Source organism: Seriola dumerili, unplaced genomic scaffold, assembly GCF_002260705.1.
Source record: "Seriola dumerili isolate Sdu_G_001 unplaced genomic scaffold, Sdu_1.0 BDQW01000050.1, whole genome shotgun sequence".
NCBI lineage: Eukaryota > Metazoa > Chordata > Actinopteri > Carangiformes > Carangidae > Seriola > Seriola dumerili.
The window spans coordinates 968,366-984,473 of NW_019174305.1; positions in this window are offsets into that span (position 1 = coordinate 968,366).

Here is a 16,108-nt window from a genome sequence, read left to right on the forward strand (position 1 = left end):
AAGAGAGCACTTCTATACAGTTACCTCAGCATTTGCTCAAGTAAACCTGTTCCAAGTTTGCCAATGCAAAAACATGTCAATAAAAATAAATAAATAAAAAAGGGGGGGTTGGGTTGGGGGGGGGGGGGGGGGGCAACCTGATGAAAAAATTACAATTTTTGAAGTTTTCTAATATGCATTATTAGTTATTGTAAGGAAAATTAGCAGAAGTTTGAAGACTTTTACGCAAGCTACCAAACCAGGCGACTGATCTTTTTCATCTTCAGCCCCTCTTGTCTAAATCTTTGTTCTATTTTCATTTCCGTGTAGCACTGAATCGTCCCCTTCAGATCTTTTGCAGGGTAGAAAAATCGTCTCGTTTGACTCCCATTTATTCAAAAGAGAAAACATGCAAGGAGCATTGGGATGCACATAAAATTTGACTCAATGTGCCACTGCTTGCCTTTTAACTTCTCCACACTGTGTGGCAGAATAACTCATCTAGCCTACTTGGGGAGGCATTGATCTCACAACTAGGGGCTGAGAGAGAACACAAATCTCTCTCTGTGTGTGTGTGTGTGGGTGTGTGTGTGTGTGTGTGTGGTGTGTTTGAGAAAGAGAGAGAAGAAAATGTAGAAAGAGAGCCTGAAAGAGTGAGGAAGAAAGGTAATTCTCTTTGCAGTAGCAACATGAAAAAAACAGAATATAAAGACGTGAATGGACAGAGGCTGAATAAACCAGTGGGCTACAGACAAGTGAGGAAGGAGTAGATACAGACACAGAGGCAGTAAAAAAATTAAAAATTGAAAACAGTAGATATAGTAAATGCATTCTTTCATTTCAGATCCCGATCCCACCGTGCATTACAGATCACTGACAAAACAGGTTTATTTTAAATCCTGTCAGCTCTGCAAACATTTACATAGTTAGCGGTTTCTGATGCAAACAAACTAGAAGTTTTAAGGGTTAATAATAACACAAATTATGCACATATTTCTGTGATCACAGGTAAAGCTCTCAAGCATGTCTGCAAAAGGCATGCAAGTATTCAGTCAAAAAGAGTGAAGCTTTTCAACAGGTGCTACAAGAGACTACAGGTTCTTCCTGTGATCCTATCATGTACATGATACAGCCCAGTAGAGACACTGGTGTCTATCAGGATAGAAATGTATTAACTGACAGGGAGTTTGTATGTTTATTTGACAGAGACACACCCAGTAAGGCGATGTTGTCTGGCATCACTATCAGATGAGCCGCCTGGAGGAGGAGGGATATTTTGTACCAAACAAAATCGCCTTATACTTGTCTTCTTATCCTTGGTTTGCAGTGTAAGGCAAGCAAGGCAAATATATTTATATAGGACATTTCATACGCAGAGGGAATTCAAAGTGCTTCACATAAAAAAGATAAAAAGCACAGAGCATAGAAAAATAAAAAGATTAATAAGTACAAATGCATAAAAAGAATAAAACAATAAAATACATTTTTTTAGAAAGTCAAAGGGTGTTTAAGAGTCAGACTGAAATTATTAGCAGCAATTAAAAGCAGAGATGAATGTAAAAATCTTTGGCTTTGTTTGTATAAGTTGCCAGAGGTGGGGCACATCTAAGCTCTTCCAAAAGTTTATTCCAGCTTTGTGTAGCATAGTAAGTGAATCTAGCTGACATTTTGGCACATACACTCATTAATTTGGTCAATGCACAGATGCAGGATCACAGTTACACATTTACAGAGCTATGATATTGTCCAGAGTTGAACCTTGAGGTACTCCATGCGTAATGCTGGCTTGCTCAGATATGTGGTCACCATTGGAAAAGAAATAGTTCTTGTTTTACAGATAGAACCATTCCTAAACTATGTGAGAGAGTCCAACTCAGTTTTCCAGTCTGTCTAGTAGTATTGAGTGGTCAACAGTGTCAAAAGCAGCATTGTGATCCAGTAACACAAGGACTGAAATTTTGCCAGAGTCATGACAGTGATGACATGTAAGACCTTAATAGGGAATTTGTTTAAAAGACCATTTCAAGTTAAAAAGTTGTTAAGATGTTGGTTGAGTTTTTCAATTATTTTACTTATAAAGAGTAAATTTGCTATGGATCAATACTTGTAATTACAGGGGTATCCAGGCTACTCTTGTTAGTAGAGGCTTAATAACTACAGTTTTTATGGCTTTTGGGGAAATACCTTATAGGAGGGAGCTGTTAACTATTTGCAGTAAATCTGTTGCCAAGCAGCCATAAATATTTTTGAGAAAGTACGTTGGAAGTGTCAAAGCAGCATGTGGATGGCATAAGATTTTGCAAAGTTTCTTCCAGAGTTTTTTAGTCAATGACATTGAACAGGGTCATGTTTATCAAGTTGCTTTTATGTGGGAGTAGTGGTGTTTAATATAAAACTACTGATAGTTTGTCTAATGTTTTTAATTTTATCCCTAAAGAAAGCAAACTCATTCAATTTATCAGTTGAAAAGAGTTCTGGGGCTATTTGTGCTGGGGGGTTGGTTAGCCTATCAACTGTGGCAAATGAAGTGTGTGCATTATTAATGTTTTTGTTGATGATGTCCGAGAAGAAAGATTGTCTGGCACTTTTCAATTCCAGATTATAGGAGTCAAGTCTCCCTCTGTAGATTGTCAATGTCATAGTGAATGTAAGACTTAGTTTTTCATAATTTCCACTCAGATTTTCAGCACCTTTTTTTCTGGATTCATGGATTTTTTCTGGATGTAGCATTTCTACATGATGCTTTTTGTTTACCAAAAGTTAATTCCACTCAGACAGATGCAAGGACATTAATAACATTCACAATTGCAGAATTGGAATTATCTAACAAAGGCTGAGACAAAAGCTGGTGACAGGGAAAAAAGCCTGCATAAACAGTGTACCAGTATTCTCATTGATATATTTTTTTTAACAGTTTCTGATCTAATATGTGTCAGGAGTAATAGACATTTCAAGGAAAATGCAAAGATGATCAGACAGAGCAACATCAATATTGTTGCTCTGTCTGAGCGATAACAAAAGATGACTTGAGGCTGTTTTTGATAAATAAATCTAAGGTATGGCCTCAGTTGTGGGTGGGCCCGGAGACATGTTGAGTCAGTTCAAAGTTGTCAAGTAAGTTGTTAAAATCTTTGGCATTGTCATCTTTGCGGTTGTTAATAGGAATGTTGAAATCTTCGGATATAGATAGACAGTTGTATTCCATGGAGATTGTGGACAGCAGTTCAGCAACTTCATCAAAGGAAAGGAAAAATTAATATTTCTACTATTTCTTTATGAAGTGGGGGTATGCCTTTGGTACTGAGCACTGGTTTCCCCTCCACAGAGAAATCTGGAGAAATCTGCAAAGGCATAAAGAGAAGCATTGATGCAGAGAGGTTCTCACCAGGTTCACACACTCAGAATTCGTCTCCAGGCCATGAAGACGTTGTATGTCACTACAGCTGGTCAACAGCCTATAAGAAACAGGCTTAAAGAGAAAGGTTAGGAGGCAACAGCTTGGTATTCAACAGCAAACTTCACAACACCCGAAAAGTCCTTCCCCACCACCAACAGGAGCAGAATACTCTCTCTGGAGTTACACCACAATGCTGCAGAGGAGTAAGCCAAGAAATGCTTTCTTTGGTCTTACCAACCTGCATGGAGTCATCTTTGTTCTCCACCAGTGTGAAAAGGGAACAATCAAGGAAAGGCGGAGAGTGGTCAGGTACAGAGGCCACAGTGTGCTTCAGACAAAATGTTTCTTGGATCATCTAACAGTGTCTGAAACCCTTTTTATCAACAGTGGAGTCATGGAAGAGCAGTGTCCAAAACTTTCCCAATACAGATAATGAGACAATCATGCACACTTCATGCAGCTACTGGCCAGGAGTGCGAAGGAGTGAAAATGCTTAGGGGCTGAACTTCTGTCTCAAGCTCTCTTTTTTTTCATTTGTAACAGAGCTACTTCTCTTACTTTTCATGCGTATGACAAATGAGTCCCAAGACCAGGAGAAGAGAGTGTCAGAAAGCATGTGCCATTATCCCCATTTGTATAATTCAATGCATTGTGATGACAAACATGCATTAGACACACAATTCTTAGAGAGACACAGGGGTAACAGCAGTGGTGGGACAACACATTGTACAACCTTGTTCATTTGAGACATACCAAGACCTTAAGGGAGCTGTTGGAACACTGATCTTATAGTAAGGCTTCAAACTGTTTGACATGAAATAATTATTGCGTTTTACTGATCATCAGTTGGCCCTCAATCCTGGTGGCGGTGTGCTCAGTGCTGAAACACAAGAATAGAGAGTAAGCAATCAAAACCAAGCAAGTCAACATACAGTAGTCATCCCTGACTGAGCTGCTCAAGTGGTGCAGCTGAAGAAGATACAATCTTTGTACTTTGTATGTGTACATGCAATTTTCAATTCATGGACATAGAGATGAGTTACTAAAAACTATATAGTTCGGCTGAATGGAAGTCAGCAAAATGTCAAGTGAAGGTTGTCTGAATTCATTGGTGACATCATTGAAACCCAAGTCTACTGAGTCTTGCTAGAGAAAAGCCTGTGTTAAATACAACTTCATTACTGTATATTATGCTGCCTATACCGGGTCTAGATTTGTGGTCTAACGATATGGATTTTTTGTGGATTGGCCAAGTTTTGTTTTGTTTTCATCTGCTAAAATACAACAATTTAATAATAAAAAGAAATAAGACTGCTGAACTTAAATGAACATTTATTTAACACTAATGGTCAATGTCTCTGTTTGTTTGGTTAATCTGCACTCTGTCTGCGCTGTAGTATACTTATTGTAATTGTACCAACTATATATATGTCCACAGGTAAAACGTTTAACAGCATTCAACATAAGCAAATAACAGCATCTCCTTGTTTCTGAGACAGAACAAAAATCTGTATACTTAAATTAATTAATTAATTAATTAATTAACAATGTTAGTGTACAAAGAAACACCCAGCACACAATCCCAATTAACACTTAATTGACACTAAAACACAGAAAAATGTTTGAAAACAAAAAATGTGAATTATCTTTATTGGCTCGCAGTGTCAGTCTTAAAGAGTTTCATTTAAATAAATGTCTGTTGAGCAGAGATGGGAGTAAGTCACACATGTGTGAGTCACAAGCAGGTCTCAAGTCTGAACTTTCATGTCCCAAGTTACTATGGTGAGAAACAAGCAAGTTGCAAATCTAGTCATACTAAATTCTGCTGACCCCAATTTCCATTTAAAGTTAAAGTGAACTTTTATTTCTACTTTTATTTTCAATTAAGAAAACCTGTTTGCAGCCTGCTCACACATTATGAAACCTCCCAATCCTCCTAAATGAACAACAGTAGAGTCGGGCTCTGAAATTATCAGCTAGCCCTTAGCTCTAAACAGCTCTAAAGTGAAAACAGAAGTAGAAGATGAAAAATTGACTGTACTGTTACTGTTAACTCCCTGCCCTGGCTCTTCAGCAGGGTCACACCATTTGTCCTCGCCATTTTAACGCACATGTCTAAGGTTTTTCTCTGACAGTGTTTTCCTGCTTAAATGTTTCTGCGCAAAAAGTATTGCATCAAAGCCTAATACAACTGAGCAGTGTGTAAAATCAAAGCAAGTTTCTAAAAATAAATACAAAATAAATAAAATTATATAGCCCAAACTGTAAACAGTACTGACATCACACCACTAAATGACTCTCATGACATGAATACACCTTTAACCTTGTGGCAAAGATGCTAGCTAGTGTGGATATTTGCGAACCAAACACATCATACGTCGTACATCTATAGACAACTATACACAAACAGCAAGCTGGTAGCAATCTTCCTAGCTGCCTAGAAACATTAGTAGAACAGCCACTTACACGCATTACATTTGCGAAAACCTAAGTTTGATAGCACTTTGTCATTCAAATGTGAGCGATGGGGTCACATTATCACCCCACCCTGGGAGAACACACATTCAACAGGTGCACTTGATGCAGGGACTGCCATAAGTCTTACTGCCACCTTCAACAAAGAGGGGAGGGTGTGTCTGTTCATGGCCCAAACCTGGAGGCAGCTCTGTTAATCACAAATGTCCAAATAATGGTTCAGCTGAATTTGGGGATGGGAACTTGATTCTCTCCATTTTTTTTTCTTTTTTTTTATAGTATGCTGAGAACAGCCCAGAATGACTCTGGCACTGTCATTTGGTCCTGCTCATCAGTGGCTGGAGTCGTCTTGCACTCCTCTAAGAGAATCAAGTCTGATAAACAAAGAGTAGTCACAAAATGCAATCAGGTGTTGGATATTGCATACCAACAGTCATAACACATAACTGGGTTATCATAAGCAACAGATTTAAGAGTATTTCTACTTTGATCTGACAAAGTCAGATCACTAGTAAAAAAAAAAAAAATAAAACACATGTAATTTTCACAGACATCATCACAGACATAGCCCCCTTGATTTTCTGAGTGGCCAAAACTTCATGGTTCAAATGAAGGACCCAGCAGCACAGCTTGTAGGTATTGTGGGTCAAAGAGGGGTAAAGTTGCTCCATCAACAGATCCCTCTGAATCTTCTTTGGAGTGATCCTTGCAGGCTACACATCAAACCACCCAAGTAGTGGACTTTCTCACTTTGATTTTCCAGGTGGTGATTGAGAGAATTGATACAGGGGAACACAGCACCTATGGTCACAATTTTGTCTCCTTGTGCGAGATCTGTGGCTGAAGGACACCCACTAATTCCTTAATCTGGTCACTGACTTCAGATGCCTCTCTGTGGAATTCCAGCATGTGGTAACAAACGCAGGGATTCCAATCAGTCCAAACTCTGTCACAGATTTCTCCCTGAAAGAGGTTCTTGAGTTAATCAAGAAGCTCAACCTGGAAACTTTTGCGTGAGCTGCACTGACTAATTTAGCCTCTTTAAGGCCAACTCCTATAACCAATTGAAAAGTGTGTGCAAGACATTGAAGTCTCGTCTGGGTTTTTGCACTCAAAGAATTTTCTCTCGCTCTTGCACTGTCAGGTTATTCCAAAGGTGAGAATCATCAAGGTCATCTTCTTCATGTCCCTGTCCTGGAAAACACGTAGTGAACACTTTCTACATGATTTTGGCATTGTCACAGATGATGTGGTCGACCTTTTTCTTGATTTGGTATCCTTCATATGTTTGCTCAAACCCTTCACAAATTCTTATTATATAGGAGCCTTTGAAATGGTTGCAGGCAAGCAACTGGGATTTCAACTGAAGATTGTCATCTTTGACATTGATCCAGTATGCTGTGATTCCAAGAAAGCCTCTCTTCCTGCAGTCTGACCGTATGTCTACAGTATCTGACACATTATCTGCAATTGCTAGTTCATTTTCCAGCTTCATTTGCCTATCTGCCACCAGACTTTCCAGCTGAGATAATTGTTCTTCATCTCACTGGAGTGTACTTGTTGTCCACTATTGACAAAAAGTGATGAAAGCTTTGATACTCAATGATGCACAATGGCATGTTTTAATTTATATCAAGGTCTGACGGTACTGAGTATGTAATGGCTTTCTGCTGGGGGTGGTTGCATTTGTAGAGTGGCGCAGTCCTTGATTCGATGAACTGGGAGATTGGAGCCTAGTCGCAGTCAAAAGACATTTTGATATGGATGTACTCTTCATATCTGTAGACAGTAAACAGAGGAGATAGAAAAAAAGAGTCAGTCCACATTAAGATCTTCAAATCAAAAGACAGGCAGACAACACGATCGGCCCCAGACAGCCTAGACACACGGAGAAACGCAGATCAGATAAGCAAACGGCTGGTGGTTAGATAGGAAACCACCCTAAAGTCGGTCGTGAGGAATCTCCAGCCCCTACAACACCAAATACTGCCGGTTCAGACCGATCACAAGTGTAGACATCTGAACATACCAAGTTTGAAAGTTATATTCCTGCCAACATTTAGGTTTTAAAATAAGGAATGTTTTTCCATTTTAGTTCAACTTTTATGAAAATTGATTCTGCTGCTCAAATGACATGCCTGCGCAGAGAGCAGCTGCGCACAACACTTGAATCAGGTTGTGGGTTGCCAGGTTGTGGTAACAGATGGGTTGAAATTGAGTTTCCCGGGAGAAACAACAAAATGGGAGGGTGCCAGGAGATTACCTTGAAATACGTTGGCAGGTAAAAGTTTACACATTTTGGGCCATAAGGTTAACCATACACCCACAGGCTATATTACAGTGGTAACTCATGAAATAATACATTTTGTCTTTTATTTAACTTACTGTGATTATTGTGTTACTCCTAGTTGTGTATTATTTTCCAATAAATAAACAGTAATCTACCTACACATATGTTGTATCATGACAGGAGCAAAACAGTATTTAAATCAAAAAGCAAAACATTATTAACTCTAATGGAGTCTAACTCTCCTTCTCTTAAATAAGAAAATAATACCCACTGATAGTCGTGCATGAACAAATCTGGCAAGACTGTACAATTCAAGGGCGTCCATTTTAATGGCTCATCTCACTCCAGTTAGACTGCTACACTGTAGCAGCACTGTACTGTCCTAAACCTTTCACCTTTACTTCCCACAGCTGTCTGGAGGTTGTTAGACTCTATTTGACACACGTTTTTACCTTGACTTTGTGTCTTATGTGGATGGTTCCATCATGATGAAGCCTTCCATTGACCCACCTTGTGTTTCATATGTTATATATTCTGAGCATTGTGAAGCTGAACGTGGCAGACTTCCTGTTCACTTCTCTGCTCAGGCAGCTGTGCTCTTTGCTCTAACCCACGCTTTATAGGCGAGACAAAACATCAAAATTTGCACTGATGTTCAGTATGCCTTTAAGGTGTGTCATAACTTCCATGCTCTATGGAAAAGCTCTGGTTTCCTCACCTCCACAGGAGCTGATGCTGGTGAAAAGGTGCCCTGGAAAAGGGACAGGTTTCACTAAACTCTGCAGTCTGGGTGAACACAGATGGGCTCCCAGTAACTTCCAAAATCTATCTTCCTTTTTTTGGCAGAATGGACTCATGGCCCTGTGTGAAAGGGGTGAATGCTGAATGGTATGCACTGCAGTTTTCAACCTTTGCTGAAACTTTTTGCCTCTAACAATATTGACAGAGGTACAGAAATGTCTCTATCAGCTCATCCCAAACCTGAAGGCTCTCTGTCAAACTCTCATACTCTTGATGATGTACACAGTACACACTGAACTCACAAGTAACGCTAGAAATGATTTGCCCACTTACTTATTTTCCACCATAAGACATTGGTACTCGCAGGTATCGGCACTGGTGTGGGTATATTACAATGACTATCTGTCCTTTCCCTAAAAATCAAGTGAGCCATTAGCTATAATGTAATTTAGATTTAACCTTTACAGGTTATTTTACCTGATGGGTTAGGGTTAGGGTTTCCCACAGCAGTTAAAAATAGAGAAATATACAGTATGAATGTATGAGAAGTTTTTTGTCCCTTCCACAGATCCTCCGAGGTCACCTCATGAACCCCTAACAGAGCTTGATAAACTCTGAGAACCATCACTGCTCTGCTAAGGGTCAACCATGGTGAGTAAACCCTTTTTCCACAGTTGAATAGTCTATAGAGACAGAGAGGCCATAGATGATAGAGACTTTTGACTTTGACAATCCCATTAGTGGATCATTGTCAGAGTATGACAAAGCAAAGTAAATATACACAGACGGGCCGGAGGACAGGGTTGGAGAGCAGGAGATTGGGTGGGGGCAGACAGAGAAAGAGAGCCGCACAGGGGGAATGGAGGGAAGCAGAGGCTTCCCTTGTCACCATCTGTAGCCTTGTGGAGAGCATAAATCCTGCTATCTGTGTCATGCATACTGTACTGCTGCTGCCACTGCATCAGAGATCATCAGCGCACGCACACACATGGATCATCAGCACACTCACACACACACACCCACACTCACACACACACACCCACACTCACACACACACCCACACACACACACACACACACATTTTCACACAGACGGACACGACACACTTAATGTCTTCCACCCCTCTCAGCTCAATCTGTTGACGTCTGTTTCTCTGCTCTTCCCCCTCATGCGGACAGAAACACTCTTGTCACTGTAGTAGACACTAACAAAGACGGAAATACACACCAGCAACTGAGCATTTTGATGCACGCACACAAATACACAAACACACACACACACAAAAACATACACGCACATGCTTTCCCAGCCTGTACGGCATTCAGGCAGAATGTCTTTTTCCATTTTTCTTTCTGTTTTTCTTTTTTTTTCAACTTTCCCGTCATTCTGTTTTTCTCTCATTCATCTCATCCATTGTTGAATTCTTTCTCACCTCATTATCATCAGCATCATAATCAGCTCTTTTTCCGTCTTCTCATCATTTTCTTTCTCTTTCATTTCCATCCTTTCTCCCCATATCTTTCTATCCATTTGGTCATCCTCCCTCAGTGTCCGCTACTCTTTTTCATTCAAGCCATAAAGCCCTTGTTAAATGCTTACAGGGTAAACCTGTTTTCTGTTTAACCCATCTTCTGTTGTATTGAAATGGCAAGCATGGTATAACCCCTCCCTTTCACGTTACCTCTCTCCCTCCTATTTTCTTCTCTCCTTTGTGTTCTGTCTGATTTATTGCTCTTTTCCATTCAGATCTTGTCTTACCTCTGCAATTTCTTTTTATTCATGCCTTCATTTATGCATTTTCTCCTTCACTCTCTTTGTATTCTGATCATTCTTTTTCTTTTTTTTTAAAACTCTTTCTTTACTCTTTCTTAGTGCCTCCCACTCCTATCATTTCTTTCTTTCATCTTCAGCCATTAATTTCTCCCTCTCCTAAATTGTCCGTCTCCCCTCATTCCTTCTTTCCTGTCCTACCCTCCTTTACTTATTTCCCTCTCATCCTTTTCTTCTTGTTTACATTCCCTCAATCTCATACATTGTCTCGTCTCTTCTCTCCTTCTCTCCCTTTGCAACAGCAGATCAGGGAGATTTGCATTCAGCACCACAGACAGCTCCCTCACGCAGGGAAAACAAAGAGTTGCAGTGCCACCTGTTGGCCAGTGTCGACACTACAACACATGCATGATTCTGGGGGAGGAAAAATGATTGTTTTACTCATAACACTGGACTGATAACTTCCACACACTCATACATATGTGAATAAGGCTGGAATATAAGAGCGGGGAGCCGGTCATACGGCTGTGCCCACAAAAGTCAACTCAGAGAGAACAAGCTTTAACTCTGAACACTACATAGAGGAGATTCTCCTGGGAGATCTATGAGAGAGGTTAAGCTGGCAGGCCTCGGGGTAATGGCAACCATATATTACCCCGTAGTTTCATCCCACTACATGTCGGTGCTCATAGATGCAGTGCAACTGTGAGGCAGTTGAACCAGAATGGGGATCTCAAGTCTCATTCTGTTCATGGCAGCCAAAGGGAGGAAACAATAGCATCTGCTCTCCTCGGAGACAAGGAATTTCATCACAAGCACAGCCAAGGTAAGATTTGAATGTAAAGTAGAAGAGTGATGGTTTGTCTGTACGTGTGTGTGTGTGTGTGTGTGTGTGTCTTTTGTGTGTGTGTTTTGTGTGTGAGAATGTGTCTATAAAAAGGAATAGTGATGTTTATGTTGGCATTTAAACTAATAGAAAATGTCAACAAGGGAGGTGGATGATACTCATACTTATTGCATTCAAGTGTGGGAGAAGTAGAGCTGTGTGTGTTTGTGTGTGTGCGTCTGTGTGTGTGTGTGTGTGTGTTTGAGAAAGAGAGAGAGAAATAGTAGGAAAGAGAGCCTGAAAGAGGTGAGTGTGTGTGTGTGTGTGTGTGTGTGTGTGTGTTTGAGAAAGAGAGAGAGAAATAGTAGGAAAGAGAGCCTGAAAGAGGTGAGTGTGTGTGTGTGTGTGTGTGTGTGTGTGTGTGCGTGTGTGCGTGCTCACATATGTTGTCATTGCAACTGAAAAGTTCAGCAAGTGAACACACACATACACGCACACAAGTGTGTCTACACAAACACACACGCACACGGGGGCACTGATCCACTGTAGGGATTACCAGTGATCCATGACTGGGCTCACACTGGGCTGTATTGGTGTGTGTCTTTGTCTCAGTGTCCCATCCTACTGGGACACTAGTTTGTGTACACACACAGTATGAGTTACTGTGAAGTTGTTCGTGTGTGTACTTTTGTATCTGTGGAGGGTTTGAGAGAAAGAAGAAATGGAAGTAGACAGGGGAAAAGAAAGAGCGGGAGAAATCAAAGCAGAGCGGTGGCAAAAAAAAAGAAGGGAACGACTCAGATAAGAAAATTTTCTATCTTTCTCTTGTCTCCATCCCTCCCTCACTCGCCCACACACAATAGTAAGTACCATGATCACAGAGAGGTGATCTCAAAGCTCAGCCAGTCAGAAGACAGTGAGCTGACAAGAAAAAACACAGAGAGACACAGAAAGCTTTGGTTAATCGTTAACAGTTTTGTATGTTTATAAAAATGGGATCTTTTTAATGAGTGTGGAAATGAAAATACAACACATAAATGAGCCCATGTAGGCTCAAATCACATAGATTTTACAGTACTGTCAAACATTTTCTAAATGTTTTTTTCCACATTTCTTTCAGCTATTGGTTATTCATTGATTGCAGTAGGTAACTTTCAGTTCTAAGGTTCTTAAACACATGAGAAGAATCAAATCAATCCATGCTTTTAACTGTATCCCTATGCAATTGATATGTAACTTTGACAAAAAATGCACGTATTGTGAACTGTCTGTATCCACTATCATATGCACAATTTTAGTGTCAAGATAAGTTTCTTACTGTAAATGAAAACCAATAGCAGTCTGGAAGTCAAGTCTACATATTCATTTCAAAATGGCCTAAAACAAACAAAATGGCAGATTTAGGCTTTTAAAAGTATGCCAAATCACCACAAAGTCTTCATCATGGGATTTGAGAGCAGTTACAGTACATATACTGTATGTTTGCGTGCACACAAATATATACAACCTACACACAAAAGTATGGACACAAAGACAAACACAGATTAATTAAAATTCAAGGGACTCTTCCATTTTATCACCCAGAAATGCACAGTAAGCAGTTTAGAGAGCAGGACAGATACTGGGATGTGCTCTTAGCTACAGTCAAAGTCAAAAGAGAGGACAGCGAGAGTTCTGTTCTGTTGAGAGACACTATGGTGAGATACATCACAAATCTTTTCAAGCATAATATGGCAAGAATAACACAGCTGTACTGTGATTCTTGTTCCGATTTTTCATTGCAAATTATTTATTTAGCATTTATTTTCCTTTTTTCCAGAGAACAGTTCTGCTCTAAAATACTGACCTGACTTTGCCATGCCATTCTTCCCTGGCCACCACAGAAATGCAGGTTAGGTTTGAATAGGAGATTCAAATGCAGTATTTTCCGGGAGCTGTTAGAGTTTCTTCTAATTACTTTTCATGCTATAATATAAATAATAAAGTTGAGTGCAAAAATTGTAAATGTAAAGTTTAACTATGCAGAAAATGTATGACTTAATCAGATCTATCTTAAATCATAGCAGTATCGCTGACTGCAAAGTGGCATTTGAGAATCAGACATTGATGAAGCATTCAGTGCAGAAGATCACTTTAACAGCACATGTAAATGTTCATTAATGTAACATGCCAAAATGTCTGCATGTGATGGATATTCCTTTCTGGCCCCTGCTGCAACATAAAGATGTTCAGACTCCCATATAATCAATGTAAAACTGAGAATCTCCTCAAAGTTATTGTGCACTTAAACTAGACCTACAAAAAATATTGCAACATTATCTAACAAATATGAATGAATAACATGACAAAATTTTAATGAACATAATTTTGTGACTCAAAAATCGTGGCAATCTGAAGAAAATTGTGATATATTCCTGGAAGGTAATATTTTAAGATGTCTGGAAAAAAACTTAAACCTTATTCTAGGTGTTACAAACTGTCCTGATCATCCAATCACATAACTGTAGTTAGATATGTAACACTCGTTCAAATTTGTAATTTGGAAAGAAAAGCATGCATCTGACTGGGTGGCAGTAACACATTATCACTGTCATTACTCAGCTGTATTAAATTATAAACGAGGCGGGAGGGAAGTTTGCACTCATGTGTGTTTACAGGTTGTTATTTGATAAAGTAATACAACCTCTTAAAAATGTGAGGTTATGATTCAAACTTTATACCTCTTTGCTCACGAGCAGAACAGAAGTGGGAGAGGCAGCAACCAAAGCAGCAGGAGAGAAGAAAAAGGGTCTGAGGATCCATTCAGCCACCTTAAAATACAACTTACACACACAGCTGTGCACAGTAAGACACACTCTGAGGGCCAACTCGGTGTCGGTCTGTCACAGTGTGTTGAACACAGTGGGGCTCACACACATACACACACTCACATATATGCACAGCTTGACCACCCATCACTGCCCTCTGATTACCACCAGCTTCCAGAGCCACCCTCACTCCTTCTCTCCATCCCTCCTACACACTCCAGTGATTCTCCCTCCTTTCTCTGCTCCCCCACATATATCGACTCCCCCACTCTCTCCATCCATCCATCCATCCATCCATCCCTCCCTCCGTCCTCTTCCGCCAGGCTCCCACCTTTTGTCACTGCTGCTTGCCCTCTCATTTCGTTTCACACCACATTCTTTGCTAACTTTCCTCTCTTTCACATTAACATATAAAATGCCTCAACTGCTTTCTAGGCTGGAGTGCTTGGTGACTTAATCAGTCAGACACATAGTCACTTACCTGCTCATTCACTCACTTGATTAGTCAGCCGCTCGCTCACTCACTCATTTACCTGTTTACTTTCTGAGTCTGACTCATTCATTTACTGCATTGCTCCCTCGCTCTCTCACTCACCTGCTGGTTCACTTGGTTAAGTTTTGTTTGCATTTGCCGTGCAACTGACTCTTAGCTAAACCCCTCCCCAAACAGTGATTGTCCAATCATTGCTTAGCGACTGTAACTATAGGCATGGCTGGCTCATAAATTCATATAAGAGATTGAAGCATGGTGTCTTTTTTCGGCTTTCGCAAAATCAAAACCCGGTCAAATCCTAGTATATGGCTGGACCACGTATGTTTGATGTGTAAAATTGAGGCCGTAGTTGAAAACTGTTGTGGAAGCACTGTAAACAACTGACATCATCACATCCTATTTTCATGCTTGATGACACAAGGCAGTACGCAGCGTTCAGGGGAAGGCAAACATCCAGAATTTCCTCCACTGAAGAAACCACATTTTTTTGTCAAAAAAAGGCCTCGGACAAAGAAAGAGATCAGACCAGAGCGCAGACGGACTGGCCATGGGGACTACTCAAATCCCAGTCAGCTGGTGGATTGTCAGAACATCCATTACGTTTTTAAAGTCTTTACTGGCTCCGTCAGTGTTTTTACCAGCCCTCTCCATGTGTCTGTCATTCACGTGGACCGGTCCCAGTGGATAAGTCCAAGGCTGAATTTATTCCCCAATCCAACTGTGGGCCAGAGCCAATATTGGTCTGGTTTTTCCGAGATGGCAAACCCGACAAGCTGCAAAAGGACTCCAGCTTACATGTCTGTTTTCATTAGTGACCGGCTACAGCAGGCATGATAATGGTAGCTAACTTGCTATAACTGAAACTAAACTTTGTTTGGCAAATGTTCCTATCACTAGTCGGCTTAATGCCAGCAGCAGGGCCAATGCTAGTGGCTGGATGGTTTTTGGTTGGCTCTTGTGTACACAGGGTAACTTTACCCAGTTGTGCTTCTCATTGTGTGATGAGTGGCCACTTTCACAGGCTTTGTAACACCTTACTGAGAGCAAGAAGGAAGGGGGGACTCATGGCCGAAGGGAGACAGATTTTTTAAGCTTCATTTGCTCGGTAGCTACACTTGATAAAATCTGTCATCTGTTAGAAATTCACCAGCTAGAAATTTAAAGTGTGTTTTTGTCTACCCAGTTTTTTTTTTTTAATTCCTGCAAATATTGAGTGGTAAATCTGCCACTGTTATTGTAAATTGCATGTGTCATGCAACAACTGGCAAGTTTGACAAGTGTAGGAACATGAACTAAGCGAGGTGGGCCTTAGCAAACACTCAATTGTCAA